This window comes from Sus scrofa, chromosome 1, assembly GCF_000003025.6.
Source record: "Sus scrofa isolate TJ Tabasco breed Duroc chromosome 1, Sscrofa11.1, whole genome shotgun sequence".
Taxonomy (NCBI): domain Eukaryota; kingdom Metazoa; phylum Chordata; class Mammalia; order Artiodactyla; family Suidae; genus Sus; species Sus scrofa.
This window is the reverse complement of record NC_010443.5, coordinates 5,053,409-5,071,666: the sequence shown is the minus strand read 5'-3', so window position 1 is coordinate 5,071,666 and position 18,258 is coordinate 5,053,409. Positions and strand designations below refer to the sequence as shown.

Genomic DNA, 18,258 nt, shown 5'->3' with positions numbered 1-18,258 from the left:
ATTCTCAGAGTTCAAAGAGAAGTCGTTGTAATGATGGTTTTCATGTTGAAATGAGAAATAGTAAGCGAAGCTAACCTAGGGAGGCTTCTAGCAGGTAAAGCTTGGATTGACTCCTTGCCTGCGATTTAAGCAATTCCTACCAAAAAAATGAAATAGAAATGTGCAGTTTTGCCTAAATCTCATGGATAATTGAGAGAAAGCCAGATTATCTGAACTTCAGTAAGTACTTTTGTGTGGGGTCATGAGTAAAGAATCCTGAAGGAGTGGTTAGGAGCCCAGGATCCCAAATCCCACCCTGAGAGTCTGGTCCGTGGGTATCTTTTCATCTCTAGTCTGTTTGATGGGCTCTGGAGTGAAATCTCCCACAAAGTCTCAGAGTGCACACAGACATAAGCACCTTTGGAGACTGTTTGCCACAGCTGAGAGCCACCGAGCCGGTGGATAATTGTCATTCTTCGTCTCCCTCTGCCTGCTCCTGCCTACCAACCCACAACTGCCACTCACTCAAAAATCAGTTGACTTAACAATTTGAGACGAAGGACACACGCTCGCTGTGGATCAAATGCCTCGTTTCTGAAGATTTATTTTGATGAGGGAAGAAACTTTGCCTCAGCTTTTCCATTGATGTTTCTTCTTCCTCAGTTCATCGGCTCATACAGCAGCTCTCTGAGTGTCCATCGCACTTCCAGGACCTAAAGGAAAAGTTAGTCCTGCTCCTTCCGAATCTGCAGGACGATCGTGACACTAATACATGTGTGTCACAAGGGCTGCAGGCAGTGTGCCAACACTGTTGTAGTCATGGCTTCATAGGACTAATTATCCTGAAAATAATGTGAAGAGAAGTTACCTGTCAATCAGATGCTGCATGAAGAGCTCTACCTGGTTAATGCAGGTTGCTGCAAATGACTGGCACACACCTTCTGCAGTTTTCCAGGCACATTGGGATGCAGTTTGTGGCATTTTCATACCTGAGTGAGGTGTGATCATGTTTTAATCAGTCCCCTGAAAGGTGAAAATAGACTGCATAGCCAAATAGTTAGAAACAAGTGTCTATGTTCATGATAAATAGTGATTTCTAAGAAAAATGATGATGAAGTTTTAAATGAACTAAAATTATGGGATGATGTCTAATTTGAATTCTGTGTGAGCTTTGGGAGTTTCTCATCCCTAAAGAGGAGTTTCTTTTTTGCTGTTTCATTCATAGGCACTGAGGAGCGCAGGCAATTACTGTGTTTGCACAGACTTGTAAAACGCTGTGAGATAAGACTATTAACATTAGGTTGACCTCAAAATAATTTTCCTTTAGAAGTGTTTATATATTTTAAAACATAACTGATAGGTTATTGGGGTTCCACATTCTTTTATTATAAAAGAATTCTTTTATTATAAATTCTGATCCACGCTTGCGTTATCATAGTATTCGGTTTTCTCTAAGATTATACACCGCTACAAAAACTCTCACCTTTTCGCTCTGGATGACTGTTTTCTTGCATGTGCATGTTTTATATGTATAGGTGGAAGTGTTGACAGAGATGAAATACCCCATCTGTGTGACACACTCCCTTTTCTTCTTTCGTTGCCCCCACCAATCCTGGTGTGGGATGCTGGGAATCTGGGGCTACAATGCATGAAACAGCTAGAAATTAGGAGACACTGAACCATGTAATAGGAAGATCCTATAGCCAAAAGCCATAGTAGGGCTATCAGGAGCTAAAAAGGAAGAAAGTAAAAGATTATTAAGCCATGCAAAAGAGGAGAGGAAAAGGGGACAAAAGGATATGTAAAAGGAGGGGTATATAAGGAAAATTTGGGAGAGGTATGTAAGTGCGGGAACATACTTTAAGAAAAGGCTATGTTTTTTCTGCCCTTTAAATTTCCCAAAAAGAAACTATATCACAAATAATCTCAAATCTAGGTCTTATTGAATCCTGTGGAGAGAAAGAAATGCAAAATAATTTCTTAACGTAGGAAGCTACACTGAGAAAAGGTGATGATATCTGCTTTTGTTATTTCTGATTTGCGAAATTTATCACGCATTTTCTGTTTACTGTTGGGTGGCTTTGGTTTGCCTCCAATCTTTCTCCAGGATTTTTTTTTCTTTCATAAATTGTAAATATTTATTAACATATCAAAGTTCTGACCTGATGGGGTTTTTTTTAAAAAAAGCTTTGTAGGTGTTCCCTGGTGGCCTAGAGGTTAAGGATATGGTGTTGTCACTGCTGTGGCTTGGGTTTGATTCCTTGCCTAGGAACTTCCTCATGCTGTGGGTGTGGCCTGTGTGTGTGTGTGTGTGTGTGCACATATATATTTCTAGAAAATACGAAATTTCTTCAAATTAAAAAAAAATTTTTAACCAACAAAAGAACACACACTCCCTGCCATCTACTCTCTAAGTAGTATTTATCTCCTACTAAGAAAACAGGCTCTCCTTTCTAAAGTATTCTCTGCTCTTATCCTTTTATTTATAATTTAGATTATGGTTAACCTCTCTGCTGAAATGAAAATAATGACCACTGCCGGTTTTCTTTGCCAGATGAAACAGTTGATGCCCAGTGTTTCAAAAAGTCTGAAAACAACAGATATTCAATGAGCAAAGAAATGAATGTGTAAGGCCTAAAATTTGCAACATGTGACTAAACCTCAAGAAATACTAAAATCGATTGTCATTCTGGAAAAAAATCCTTCGTTCACATTTTTGCTCGTTGTATATCTGACACGCCCACTAAAGTCACCTCCATTCCGTTTACACATTGAAACAGCAACGCACAAGTGCAGCGACATGTTCTTTCTTATTTTCTGACTCCCACGACATAATTCATAGATGGTAGCCTGACCCATTATAACATTAGATTAAAAATCCATGCAAATAATTTCTTTCTATAAAATTAAAATACAAGACTGTCAGGATCCATAACTGTCTCTTTGAAGAAGGTGGAAGAACCTAGGATCATCATCTTATTTTTGCAATAAAGTTATGAATCACTGTTCACAAATATTCAGAGAAATAGAATACCAAGTGAGATTTGACTGTCTCAGAAAAGGCAAGCTCTCAGTCTGTGGATACCATATGGATGTCGCCGAGAAGGAGGTGGGACTTGGGCTGCAAAGCTGTCAGGCGTTGGAGAGCATATGGAAGTGGCCTGTTTGGGGCCACAGACTGTCGGCGGTGCTTCCTCTTCTCTTCACAGTTGTCTAACATATTGCCACTGTCTACACGAGCATAACTTAATAGTCAATTTGAATTCCATTGTAGTTACACTGGTGTTATCCTGTTAGTAAGCTAGCTTATACTGCATAATTTAGTCCAAAGTTTACTTCTGCTTTATTTGCTAAATAAAGCAAATACTCTAAAGAATTAAAATAACTTTTATTCATAGGCTATTTCCAAGCTTTTTTTCTTTTCTCGTCTTTTCCTAAGACATAATATGATCCATTTTATCAAGATAAGATGAAGGGGATGGGGACAGTGGTGGTTTTTTTACAGGATGTAACTTAAGAAAGAAAGCAGAGATCAAAATTGAAACTAAGTGTAGCTTTTTAAAAAGAATGATAGCTTATGTTAAAAATTAAAATCATCTCAATATTAATTAATTAATAAGTTGTATCAAAAAACAAATAAATCATGCATTTGCTTGGCTAATTTTGGCATGTTGTTGGCTTTTAAGCTGTTTGGGCCAATCAAACCTTTGGATTTCATCTTTTCAGTATAGCTTCCTAGGATTTTAGTACAGTGACTCCCCAAAATAATACTAAAATAATACTTAGAATCCAAAGAAGTATATCTTTGTGTAGAATAAAATGTGAATTAATTTGGAGAAAGGAACTGTTCTAAACATGTATTTTATTAATGTAAATATTCATCTTACCCTGTGTGAATGAGCATGTCTTAGAATTGATGTTACAATGCTAGTAGGAGAAAAGGAAAAAAACTCACCTTTCTCCTAAAAATATTTGTCTAATGTTAGATTTTTAAGCAGAAACATCACCTTAGTTAATGTGAGAGGATATTTTTCTACTAATTTATTACAATTTTCCCCTTTTGCTTTAAAAGAAGTTCCAGTAGGAGTGCGTAGGCAAGCTGTATTTGTGAGTAGCTACAAATAGAAGCACAAGTCCAAGTAATCTACAGCCTAGCACTCAAATTCATTTACTAAATAAGGTTGTGAGCAATATTAGGTACATTTTTCTGACACCTTTCCCTGTTGACAAGGAGTTGGGTGAATTTAGTAAAGGAAGTACACAGAGAACTATTGTTAGCGTTTATCAGCACATGTGATGAGTGGCCCTGAAATAGAGCATCTTATCATCCAGATTTCTCAGTAGCCTTAATAAAGAGCAGCTGGAGTAGATCTAAACAGTATTAACGTGACACCCACCTCACTCTGAAAGTGGGCTTTGAAAGGAGCCAGAAGATGGATTTTGGTGGGTAAGGTTGAAAGTAGTTGTAAGTTGATCTAGCATTTTATATTTCATTACTCAATTCCTAAATCTATAGTAAAAAAAAAACTACAGTGAGTGACTGAGTATAAAGTAGAGGTTGAATGGTACAAACAACAAATGATTGTTAATATTGACAGGTTATGGTACAGGGATTACCTAATTTCACAGATGAAGCTAGCACAAAATGAGACAACTACTGTGTAATGTTTATTCTAAAGGAATATTATGACTTTACTAAGTTTTTTAATTTCCTTAATATCGATTTTTTTCATAATCCGTGAAATAAACATGCATAAACCTAGTTAATACTCGAACAAGGTTCCAATACATTCAAACTATAATTTGATATAGTTTGACACAAAGGAAGAATTGTATTTTAAATTAACAACAGAACACTGAGACTATTCCATATGTCTAAAACACACAAGCATATACCTTCATGTTCTTTATTTTTCCTGAAAAAAGTCACTGTGACTCAGTAGTAAACCAGGTCTAAGAATCAGCATTCCATCCCCACAGCCAACATGTGCAGTCCTTGAGCCAAGCTACCTAAACTTCTCTAAAAACATCAAACTGTGTCTGTTGGGGGACCTGTTCTCAACCAAATTGTTCATTGTTGGCAATGTCTCCACTGTGAAATGGACCTGTGGTGACCATAACAGTCATAGCCCATTCCTTCATATTTAAAAAAAAAAATGCTATTAAAAGCATTCCCATTGTGGCTCAGTGGGTTAAGGATCTGGTGTTGCCGTAAGCTGTGGTGTAGATCGCAGACACACCTTGAATCCTGTGTTGCTGTGGCTGTGGCATAGGCTGGCAGCTGCAGCTCCAATTCGAGCCCTTGTCTGGGAACTTCCATATACTGCAGGTGGAGCCCTAAAAAGAAAAAAAAAATACTATTAAAGATAGCAGTAGTCATGTGTGTAAACAATTATAGTAAGAATATAAAGAAAAGCCAGCATACTGTATTAATTTGCTGCTCTTAATGGACTTTATTTGGGACCCATATTTATTTCATCTCAAGAACTTATAGAAGAACTAGTGAAGAAGTCTGTATATTTTTATACCAAAATCCTGTCCATCGCATGATGTACAATATCATTCTAGAATGTAATATAATGCCAAGTACTCAATGGTCTACAATATCTATTAAACATGAGGATGAAAAAAATCCATTGGAGAGTCCTCATTAAAAATATCTCCACCAATACCTTAGAAATCTATACATAGAACTTCCATATGACCCCACAATCCCACTCTTGGGCATCTATCCGGACAAAACTCTACCTAAAAGAGACACGTGCACCCGCATGTTCATTGCAGCACTATTCACAATAGCCAGGACATGGAAACAACCCAAATGTCCATCGACAGAGGATTGGATTCGGAAGATGTGGTATATATACACAATGGAATACTACTCAGCCATAAAAAAGAATGACATAATGCCATTTGCAGCAACATGGATGGAACTAGAGAATCTCATACTGAGTGAATGAGCCAGAAAGACAAAGACAAATACCATATGATATCACTTATAACTGGAATCTAATATCCAACACAAATGAACATCTCCTCAGAAAAGAAAATCATGGACTTGGAGAAGAGACTTGTGGCTGCCTGATGGGAGGGGGAGGGAGTGGGTGGGATCGGGAGCTTGGGCTTATCAGACACAACTTAGAATAGATTTACAAGGAGATCCTGCTGAATGGCATTGAGAACTTTGTCTAGATACTCATGTTGCAACAGAAGAAAAGGGGGGGGGAATGTAACTGTAATGTATACATGTAAGGATAACCTGACCCCCTTGCTGTACAGTGGGAAAATAAAAAAAATTATTAAAAAAAAAATCTCCACCAAGAATAAAGCAGAGAGCAGGGGGCCCTAGACAGGGCCTTGGAAGGTCCGACCCCCAGTCAGGTGCATCCATTTCTGAAGGCAGTAAACTCTAAGCGTTAGTTCCCTGTCTGCAACACATACTGCAGAAGTATGCTGCGGGGGTTCAATCCGTTAAAGCACATTTAAGTAGCCGTTAAGTGACTGGATTCAAACTAGGAGCAGACTCCCGATGAAATGATGAAATATGTATCTGTTCCCTTTACTTAATGCTGAGGATAAAATAATATCCGTTCCTCATGCACTCAGTTTGTTGACCTGAGGGCCGCAACCCTGAATTTTTAAAAAGGAATTTCCTCCTTAGAATAATGCCAAGTATAAAAAATGTTAAATAAGAAACAGCAAGCTGTCTAAGTCGGTGAACCATGTTTAGAGAGAGAAGAAGGCATTTCATTTCAGGAGCCCAGATGCTGAGCCCTAACCCAGTCACCACTTCTGACCCTGGGCAGTTCAAGGCCCTATTTAATCAGATTGCAAACAGCCTTCAAGTGGCTTACAGTGCAAGAGCGTTTTCCTTCAAGTAATAGTGACTTAAGCAAAGTCTTTCTTCCTTCACTGGAGTCTTATTTGATGATACCAAATTTTTTCTCTTAGGCTTCCATGATAGATTCTAATTATAGACCTCTCTCTCTTAAAAAAAAAAAAAAAAAAAAAAAAATCCCTCTGGCTGCTAACAGTGTCATTATGACAGCAACACTTAAAGCTGACCTTTTTTTGACAGAGTTAAAAATGCTTCTGCAGGCAATGTGGTGATCCTTTAATGTTTATGTGCAAATAATGCAACGACCTCACCTCTTGCAGGAAGTTCATAATTCTGTGTCCTCTTCCATCATTGTTTTAATGAAAACATTAGTGCTTGATTTCAGTCATATTTTCCGTGTAGAAGAGTCCATTTTAAGATTAAATGAACAGACATCTGAGGCCAACCCAGATAATTGTTTTAAAACTTACCATGATGGTCAAAATGTTTTTCCTTATCCTCTCCATCAGTAGCACAGAAACATAAGGCTCATACATGCAAGTAACTTTTTTTCAATGAGAATTTAGACCTTTACCATATCTGATTGATTATTTTCATAACTTAAATCTAGGCTTCTTGTGTATGCAACTTAGAAAAATAAGACTTTGGACAAGAACAAGTTCGCCATCATTTTCAGTATTTAAATCAGTTGCACATAATAGAATAACTCACAAAAACATTTTGCTTAATATGGCCATCTATTGGAATAAAATTGGCTTCCTAGTTCCTTCCCCCCAAAAATAGTTACTATGTATGAACAGTTGACACAGTTGAGCCTCTTGGCTTTGCAGTCTTCTTAGGCTTGGTTGGGAACTAGGGAAATAAGCAAACAGGAGATGCAGGATGAGAGTTCTTCCTCTTCCAGAGATTCAGTGCAAGCTGCTAGCTATGGCCCAGCAGAGTCAGCATCCACCTGCACTTGAGGTGGGGGGGCATGGTCCAGAGGGGGTTGTCAGAGCCTAAGAAGAGTGAAAAGGACTTCCCACACAGAGGGAAGCAATGCCAGTGACCCTGCAAAGGGGGTTGGGACAGAATGACAAGAAAGGCATCCATGCCAAGGTGGTAGTCCAGTGCAGGGCAGTAGTGGAGGTGGAGACTGGTTACATGCAGTAGTCAAATAAGTAAACATAAAAAGGGGAATGGGAGCAGAGGGAGCTACAAACACGGAAAGAGAGCCACTTGGAACATACTGTATGGCATTGGATTAGATTTAGAGTTAATGATGTGAACTCAGATTTTTCCATACAGGTAAAGACAGGTATAGATATGAACGTGGGCATAGCTATATGTGTGTACTTTTAGCACTTCCTACTAAGCGCCTGGGAGCAGCAGCACCCCAAAGCAGTGAGCACAGCTAGTACCTAGATTTTGGTTTTTAAATACCTTTCTCCCCAGAAAGGAAACAATACTCCTTGTAGTAATGGCTGATTCGAAGACTAAGGCAGGAAAAGTACAAGGTGAGAAATACAGAGAGCTAAGAAAGAATGAGAAGGGGGAGAAAGGAAGAAAGAAAAAAGAGCTTAAAGAAAAATGGGACATGTGCAAGGGACCCAGACACTGCCCTGAAACGGCCCCCACTTGCCAACCTAGGAACAAATAGAGCATCAAAATAAATAACAGTAGTAAAATGAAGTATAACCCAGTGAAAAAATTAGAAATTAATAAAATATATGCTAATATAGTAAATACATGAATAAAATTTGACAAGGAGCTGTGTATTCAGAAAATCTCACAGAATCTCCCCACAAAATACTATCAACTACAGAAGGAAAAAGAGTAACTTCACTGTGGAGATGCTTGACAGGCAGTATATTAATCAAAGCACCAAAGTTGACATGACAACAACAACAACAACAAAGTCATATGCCCCCTAATAGAAGGCCACACAATATCCTTGCCAAATGTAAAATCTGAATCTAGTCATTAGGAAATAACAGACAAACCCAAACTGAGAAACATTTTATGGCCTGTAGTCTTTTATAAATGTCAAGGGCGTGAAAGTCAAGGACAACTGAAGAACTATCCAGACTGAAAGAGAGTAAAGAGACATGGCAATTAAATACAACATGTGGTTCTGGACTGGATCAGGTGCTGCAAAGAGTGTCCTTGGACCAACTGGAAACATTCGAATGGAGTTGAAAAGTCAGTGGTACTGAAGTGTCAATGTTATTTGCTTGATTTCAGTGCTTTTACTGTGGTTATACAGGAGAATGTTCTTCTTTGGCGGAATAGACCCGAAAACACTTGGGGGTAGTTGTCTCACAGTGAGTGGGGTTGAATATCTCTTCAAATGATTGCTAGCTGTATGAATTTATTTTCTTATAGAGTTTCTATTTACACCTTTTGGTCTTTTTTTAAGATGTTTTGATTGTCTCATTGATTTGTATGAATTTTTGTCAGTTAAGGAGAAATTAGGCCTTAGTTATGTGCATCGCAAATATCCCTACTTCAAGTTTATAGATAAATTCACTCATCCTTTTCTTCTAGAACATTAAGGGGGTTTGCTTAGTTCTGTTTTGCATTTTAGATCTTTGTTCTACCTGGAATTTATATGGATATAAATAAAGAGGTAAAGATCCAGCCGTGTGTTTTTTCAAATGGTTGGTCAATTGGCCCAACTTCATATAAAAACATAGCCTCTCTTTTCTTTACCTTTGAAATATCACCTTTATCACAATCCATAATTTCCCACATTATTTTCAACTCAGTTCTTTTTTCAACTGTTTCCTGTCTAGTTCCAAATTGTTTTCATTATTAAAGTTTAATAATATGCTTAATAGAGCCCTACCCAAAAGCCATCTGCAATGATGAAATGTCCTCTGTTTGCCCTGTCCAGTGCAGTGGCAGCTCATCACTCTGACTCCTTGAAAGGTACCTTGTGTGACTGAGGAGTGAAATTTTTATTTTATGTGTTTTAGCGTATATTTCAAAAAGCCAGATGTGGCTAGTGGCTACTGTATTGGACAGCCAAGTTTTAATATCTTTTTTTTTTTTGTCTTTTTGCCATTTCTTGGGCCACTCCCATGGCATATGGAGGTTCCCAGGCTAGGGGTCTATTCAGAGCTGTAGCCACCAGCCTACACCAGAGCCACAGCAACGTGGGATCCGAGCCGCGTCTGCGACCTACACCACAGCTCATGGCAACGCCGGATCGTTAACCCACTGAGCAAGGCCAGGGATCGAACTCGCAACCTCATGGTTCATAGTCGGATTCATTAACCACTGAGCCATGACAGAACTCCATAGTTTTAATATCTTATTAAAGATATTAAATATCTTTATTTAGTGATATTAGTCCCTACTAACTAAACTTCCTTCCAGAATTTGCTAGGCTATTCTCACGTGTTTATTTTTCCTTATTTTTTTCATCTCATAAGAAAACTAGATTTTCTGGCTGCCCAGAAACAGTCACACTGAATGTATAGGACATTTCAAGTAGAATTGTTATATTTATAATATTATTTCATCAAGCCTTCCTTTAAGTCCTGCGTAGAGTTTTAGTTTTCTTTATACAATTTTTAAGTTTTCCCTTAAGTCATTCATAAATGTCTTCTCTTATTTTGTTTGGTTGTTTTTGTTCTGTTTTGTTTGTATTGCTATTATAAATGGCTTGCTTTCCTCCATTTCTCTTACAGCTTTCTCATTGATAATTATTTATGCAAAATATACCTGTATGTAATTTGTAATCCAATTGAAATATCTTATGTATAACAGCTTTGGGGTGATTTGCTTTGTATTTCTGGTTATTAATCATAAAATCTGCAAAGGGCAGCAATTACTCTTCTTCCAATATTTGTGCCTTTTATTTATTTCTCTTGTTTAACATCATTAGCCACTGTTTCAATAACAGCTTTAAAGAGTTGTAGCAATGGTCAACATTCTTGTCTTGTTTCAGGTTTTAATAGGAATATCTTTAGTGTTTTATCTTTAAACTGAAGGTAGCTTAAGAAAGTAACTATCAATTCTTACCGTCCTAGCTGTTTTTAATATCAGATGTCGATATTGGTGTTTTTAAAATGCCTCTTTTGCAATCTCCTCTATAAGTGATATTACCCCTTCCTCTATCATCTGATATACTACTATATATTAATTTGAGCCATTTATAATTTTGTTATTGCTCCACCATACATTCAGGAAATAAATGCAACTTACTTGGGGCTTATTTTTCTTTCAATGTACTGCTAAATCTCTTTAATAATTACTTTAAGATTGTGTAATATTTTGAATAATTATCTAATTTAGAGCTATTTCTATCAAGTTGTGATATCAGTAGGATGCTATCATCATTTAACAAAAGGATTGTGGAGGCTTCTTTCTTTTAATAGAGTTTAAGTAGGGAAATAACCATTCCATGGAAGGTTGGATTAACTTCTCAAGCCACTTGGTTATGGCATATTTATAAAGGTAATTTATTACTAGCTTTAATAACTCTATTATTGTTATTAGTCTGTTTTCTGCCTCACCTGGAGTCATCTCAATAGATTCCGTTTTCCTTTACTAGGTAGATATTAACCTAGAGTTGAATTCAGAAAGAGAAACTTCAAGGCAAAATGATGATTTAAGTTTCAGGCATGTTACATGGATGATACTTATGAGACATCAAGGAGGAAACAGCCATTAAGCAAGTAGAATACATGTCTCAGAGATATTTATGAGATAGCTGGGCTGGAAATATAGCCACCTGCATGGCTATATTGGTTTATGAAATCACCCAAGGAAAACAAAGAAATGAAGAGAAAATGGTCATTAAAGGAACCCCGGAGACCCCAAGATTTCAGTGGGTCGGGGAGAGCCGGCTCTTGTGCATGAAGAGTGTTTTTGTTTGGGGGGTTTTTTTTGCTATTTCTTGGGCCGCTCCCGTGGCATATGGAGATTCCCAGGCTAGGGGTCCAATCGGAGCTGTAGCCTCTGGCCTACACCAGAGCCACAGCAACGTGGGATCCGAGCCGCGTCTGCAACCTATACCACAGCTCACGGCAACGCCGGATCGTCAACCCACTGAGCAAGGGCAGGGACCAAACCCGCAACCTCATGGTTCCTAGTCGGATTCGTTAACCACTGCGCCACGACGGGAACTCCAAGATAGTTTTCCATTTATGTTAAAGGAACAGGAACACTGGAGACAATGTGGAATTCAACCTTAGGAGCAGCAAAAGCGTGTCTCTTCCCCCAAAGGAGAGATGATACAGGGGAGAGAAAGCTGGAAACTGAGGGACTTTCAGATTATCCAGGAAACCAAAACCTGGTGGAGGTTGGGGCAGCAGAGACTCACATGATCATCCGATGTCACGAGGCTGCCATCAAGAGAAAAGAGGAAGAAAAAGAAGAGGAACAAAAACTCAAGGCAGGATTTTTGGGGAAATATTTGTAAATGCTTGGAGACTTTAATGTAGACCTGAGCTAAATGAGAAACAGAAAAAGAAATCTAAAATGCAAATTACAGCTTGATGGTTTAGCAAAATCAAAGTTGAGTCTGACTGCTTCAAGGATTCTGCCACACACACCATGTACCCACCCTCCACTCTTGCAGCACATGTGCACACACACACATATACATGCACACACAGGCACGTGCACACATGTGTACACATGGACACGTGCACACACGCACACATGTGCACACACACACACACACACACACATGCAGTGATACTTTTTAATAATGTGAGATTCAAGACTGGCACTTTTGCTATATTTCCCCCCATTTGCAGTCCAATTTATTTTAATCAGTTTTACTCAGGACACCATTTTCCAAGAACAGAACCACCTTATTTAAGGTTCTGCTGTTACAAACCAGCACTGCAACTTCAGGATATTCACTCTGCTTGCTTTCAACTTTCCTTGTTTAATTGAATCCTTCAACAATCCACATCGAAACAATGATCATTTGTCTTTGCTGAGCCTGCAGAATTCGTTTCCCCACTAGGAGTTTGAAATACCCACTAGCGTTCTACTAACATGACTATGTAAGTGAAGCTTCCCAATTTCATTCAGAACGTCCTTTGAGCCCTAAAAGGACTGGGCTTAGGGCACGTGTGTGAAGGGACAGCCACAGGACTGGTGGTGGAGGGTAATCTCACTGAGTAAGTCTCACCCTCCCTGCTAAAGTTAGGGGTGCAGCCCTATGGTTCTAGGTATGATAGCAGAAAGCGTGAACAAGCGCCCAGCCCCAAGTGGCAGCTCAGACTCAGGAAATCCAGCCCCACAACAGGAGGCCAGCCCTAAAAGAGCAGGGAGTAGTGGACAGAGCACACGCGCTGATCCACGTGGATATCAGAGTCCACACGGGAGGCCAGGGTGCAAGGAGAGACTCAGTCACGGATCAGAACCACACCATTCCATCACCATGCGGCTCAAGGAGACAAGCTCTCCGCAGGTCCTGGGGAGTCCGTATTCACACTCTCTGAGGTAACTGTTCCATTCCTCAGTCTTTGCTGACAAATTAGCTTCCTAGTTTCCTAGGAAAATAAAAGCACCATGAGAACTACCACACCTTCCCACCAAAAAAAAAAAAAAATCAATTTACCTACACCCGTACCCATATATCCCGTACCCACATATCCTGCTTCCCTTCCTCTTACAGCAGACATTGTACTCTTTGTGCAGCTATCTAAAGCTGAAAGCCATGCTCCTCACCCACCCAAAATTTTATTCCTATGATGCCACTCTCTACTGCCTTCGTCATGTTTTAAAAAGCCCTTGTTACCGGCACGTTCTCTTATGGTGTTCATACCATTTGTTTTTCTCTTCATCAGAACTCCTCCAAAGTGCTGTCCACACTTTCTGTGTCCGCTTCCTCAACACTTGGCCCCATTTTCTGCACGGCCCCCCCAATGACTCTTTATCCCCTCTGCCACGTTAAGATTCGTCCTGTCCAGTACCCCAAAGCCTCCATCTTCCCCCAACCTGTGGTCAATTCCTATCCTCATCTCACGCAAACTCTCAGCAACTCACCAGTCCACCCACCCTGAGGTGGTCTCCTAGGATTCAGGTACTACTACCCCAGCTCATTGGTCACCCCCTCACCCTGCATGCTCCATGCTGGCTTCATGACTGTGCAGGCCACAGGGCTCGGAACTTGGGCCATCTCTTTTCCAGCTGCCCTCTTGAAACAGCTGTGCCTGCAGGGGTCACTTGGCAATGTCTGGAGACACTTTTGTCACAACTGGAGAAAGTGCTGCGGGTGTCTAGTGTGTCAAGGGCAGACAGCTACTAGAAACATCCTGCAACGCACAGGACAGCCGTCCACAGCAGACTTATTGGCACAAAATGTCGATAGTAGCTCCTCTGTTGAGAACCCCCCTTCCAGGACATGATTTTCAGGCATTTCACATGCAGATAACTGAATCCAAGATTCATATGTTCCGCCCAACCACGCTTCCACTTTCTGTAAACACCTGCCCACTCACTGGATGTCTTAATAGGTGACTCAAAAGTAACCCCTAACACACAACTCCTTAGTTCTCCCCCAAATCCACCTTCTTTGGTCATTGCTGTCTCGGTCATGACAACAATACTTAACATGTACTATTTACCAAATGCCAGATCCATCCTGAGGGCTTACCTGGATTATTTGATTTAATCTCACAACATCCCTAAGAAATAAGGTCCATTATTTGCCTCATTATAGAGAAAGGCAAATTTTGGCTTAGAGATGGACACCATCAACCATGTGGCTGAGTGTGCTACCAGCACGCAGGAGGGCACTGTGTGTCAACAAGAAGAACATGCGAACAGAAGTTTTGCACAGAAAATACTTTTACAAATACCATTTTATGCAAGCTCACAAATAATGAAGAAACAGCACAATTGACAGAAATCCTAAAATTGCTGAAGCATGTGTCCACTCTGTCCTTGAAAGGAAAATTAAGAAATTTGAACCACTAAGAATGTAGGCTCTGCAAAATTAGATATTGACATCAGATAAATAAGGGAACATTTATAAATGGTAAATTTATAAATTACTAGGTCTAGATTGCATGCATCCCAAGTAATTAAGAGAATTGACTATAACACTTTAAATGTTACTTTTGAAAAATCACATAGAGTTGAAGTAATATCCACATGTCATACGTGAAGTTACCAGTTATTGAACTCAAAAAGGAAAAACAAATCAGACTGTAAAATTATTGGGATAATTTGACTTCATGTGTAGACATTTTGCCCTTAAGTACCAATTAACTTTTGCTAAAAAAAAAAAAAAATATTAGTAGGTGTGGTATATGCATATCATACACAAGAAAATAGAAGGAAAATAAAACGCTGTTAAGAAGAGATTAAAATATTAAGAATAGGCGTTCCCGTCGTGGCGCAGTGGTTAACGAATCTGACTAGGAACCATGAGGTTGTGGGTTTGGTCCCTGCCCTCGCTCAGTGGGTTAACGATCCGGCATTGCCGTGAGCTGTGGTGTAGGTTGCAGACGCGGATCGGATCCCGCGTTGCTGTGGCTCTGGTGTAGGCTGGCAGCTACAGCTCCAATTCGACCCCTGGCCTGGAAACCTCCATATGCCGTGGAAGCGGCCCAAGAAATAGCAAAAAACAAACAAACAAACAAAAAAATATATTAAGAATAAAAATGTATATTCTATTGAGAAGGCAGTTGCTGAGTGCCTACTCTGCTCCAGGCAGGTGAAGTTCCAGGAGGAATGAAACAGAGTCCCTGCCTTCAGGAAGCTTGCAGTCTGGTGAGGGAGGAAGATGACTCCAGCTGCCAAGCACAAGGCCAAAGTCAGTCCTGCAGGGGAGGAAGTCTAAATAAAGGCAATGGAAGGATTTCAGTTTGGAAGAGGGAAAGGGAAAGAGAAGAGAGTCCGCAGAAGCTTAGGGAAGAGCGTTTGATGCTTTTCGCTGACTTCACGTTTAATAGCCAGTTGGATTAAAAATTATGACAGGGAGTTCCTGCTGTGAAGCCGTGTGTTAAGAATCTGACTGCAGCGGCTCAAGTCACTGCGAGATGAGGGTTTGATCCCTGGCCCAGGCAGTGGGTTAAGGATCCAGCATTGCCACAGTGGCTGCATAGGTTGCAGCTGTAGCTTAGATTCAATCCCTGGCCTAGGAACTTGCATATGCCCTGGGAGCAGCTATAAAAATTTTAAAAAATTTAATCATGATAAACTGTATAAGATTTCAGGCTAATTTCCTTGTGGCATACAAAATAAACATGACTTCCTGCTATTCTGATGAGTTAGAAATTGAAGGTGCGCCAAACATACATAAATTGAGGCTAACAAGAGGACTGTGAGCCGTTACCAGTGGTGTGCCACCCCTCGTAAACAGGCTGGGGCTGTCCGCCCACCAAAGTCACAGGATGTGCCCTGGGCTGTGTTGGCAATAGAAGAAATAGCTTTATAGTGACCGAAACTGCAACGCTTTAACACCCATGTCTTCAAAAACATGGACTTTTTCACTCAGACCTTCATGTGCATTTGCAAGAAGAATGGCCAAGATGGGTGAGCCAGGTAGTGCCAGAGAGGTTAACCACCCACCTTTCAGGAAGGATTAAGCCGGTATTTGGTTCCTCCCCTCAGAATAATACAACCAGCCGAGACTCGAATGATAGGGAGTAAGGCAGATACAGCTAATAAGATGTGTTCAAATTGGAGAAACTAATTTCAGCTTAGAAATGTAATACACTAATGAAGATTTTAAAATTAATATATGATTAAGGTTCATAAGGAGAGGCTGCGATTGTGAAAAAAACACAATGAACATCAAAATGAGCATGAGCACAAAGTTCGGAAATGTAGCCAAAAGGAATGCTTTTAAAATATATATGTATACAAGTACAATTGTTACTATGTCTAATGTTGATATAAGTTACAAAGAAATGATTTTTTTTTCAGTCTGCCACTAATGATTCCAACAAATGCCCATGTTCACCCCAGAATTTGACTAGTTCTCCAACGAATTCTTCAAGTGAGAACACAGAAGGATTTGTGGAATCAAAGTGTAAGGTGGAGTGCCTGAGCCCAGGGGATGCTTTTTTTTTTTTTTTTTTTTGAAGTTTAGTTGATCTACCTTGTTAGGTACAGCAAAGTGATGAAGTTATACATGTCTCTTCTTTTTCATATTCTCTTACACTGTGGTTTTCTTACAGGATACTGAACATAGCTCCCTATTCTATACAGTAGGACCTTGTCGCCTATCTATTTTATATATAGTAGTTTGTATCTGCTAATCCCAAACTCCCAATTTATGCCTCCCTTCACTTCCCATTTGAGAACCATGAGTTTGTTTTCTATGTCTATGAGTCTATTTTTGTAAAGTTACGTAAGTTCATTTGTGCCATATTTTAGATTCCACATAAGTGACATCGTATGGTATTTGTCTTTCTCTTTCTGTCTCACTTCACTTGATCTCTAGGTCTATCCATGTTGCTAAAGATGATATTATTTCATTCTTTCTTGTGGCTGAGTAATATTCCATTGTGTGTACACACACACACACATATATATACATATATATATACACCACATATTCTATCCATTCATCTGTCAATGGACATTTAGATTGTTTCTATTTCTTGGCTATTATAAACAGTGCTGCTGTGAACACTGGGGTGTATGTATCTTTTCAAATTAGAGTTTTAACTGTTTTGGATTCATGCCCATGAGTGGGATTGCTGGATTATATGGCAACTAAATTTTCAGGTTCTTAAGGGTTCTCCACAGTGGCTGCACCAATTTACGTTCCCACCAACAGTGTAGGAGGGTTCTCTTTTCTCCACTCCCCCTCCAGCACTTGTTACCTGTGGACTTTTTAATGATGGCCATTTTGACCTTGTGAGGTGATATCACATTGTAGCTTTCGTTTGCATTTCTCTAATAATTCGTGATGTTGAGCATCTTTTCCTGTGCCTATTGGCCACCCAGAGGATGATTTTAATCTGTGTCTGAAACATATTGAGTGGACTCTGCTGGTGGTGGCTGATGAGTTTTGGGAGATTTCCTCAAGCAGACCAATCTTTTTTTTTAATTTTTATTCATTTATTTATTTACATATAATGATTTTTTTTCATTGTAGCTGGTTTACAGTGTTCTGTCAAGTTTCTACTGTACAGCATGGTGATCCAGTTACACATACATATATAGATTCTTTTTTCTCCCATTATCATGCTCCATCATAAGCGACTAGATACAGTTCCCAGTCCTACACAGCAGGATCTCATTACTTATCCATTCCAAAGGCAATAGTCTGCATCTGTTAACCCCAAGTTCCCAATCTATCCTGCTTCCTCCCCCTTGGCAACCACAAGTCTATTCTCCCAGTCCATGATTTTCTTTTCTGTAGATAGGTTTGTTTGTGTCATATGTTAGATTCCACATAGAAGTGATATCATATGGTATTTGTCTTTCTCTTTCTGACTTACTTCACTCAGGGTGAGAGTCTCTAGTTCCATCCA

General features: G+C 39.5%; 1 protein-coding gene across 1 annotated transcript in view; it reads left to right on the top strand.

Annotated features, from left to right (window-relative positions):
* The window catches only part of PACRG (parkin coregulated), a 500,573-nt gene that overhangs the window by 393,592 nt on the left and 88,723 nt on the right, over positions 1 to 18,258 (top strand). The window lies entirely within an intron of this gene.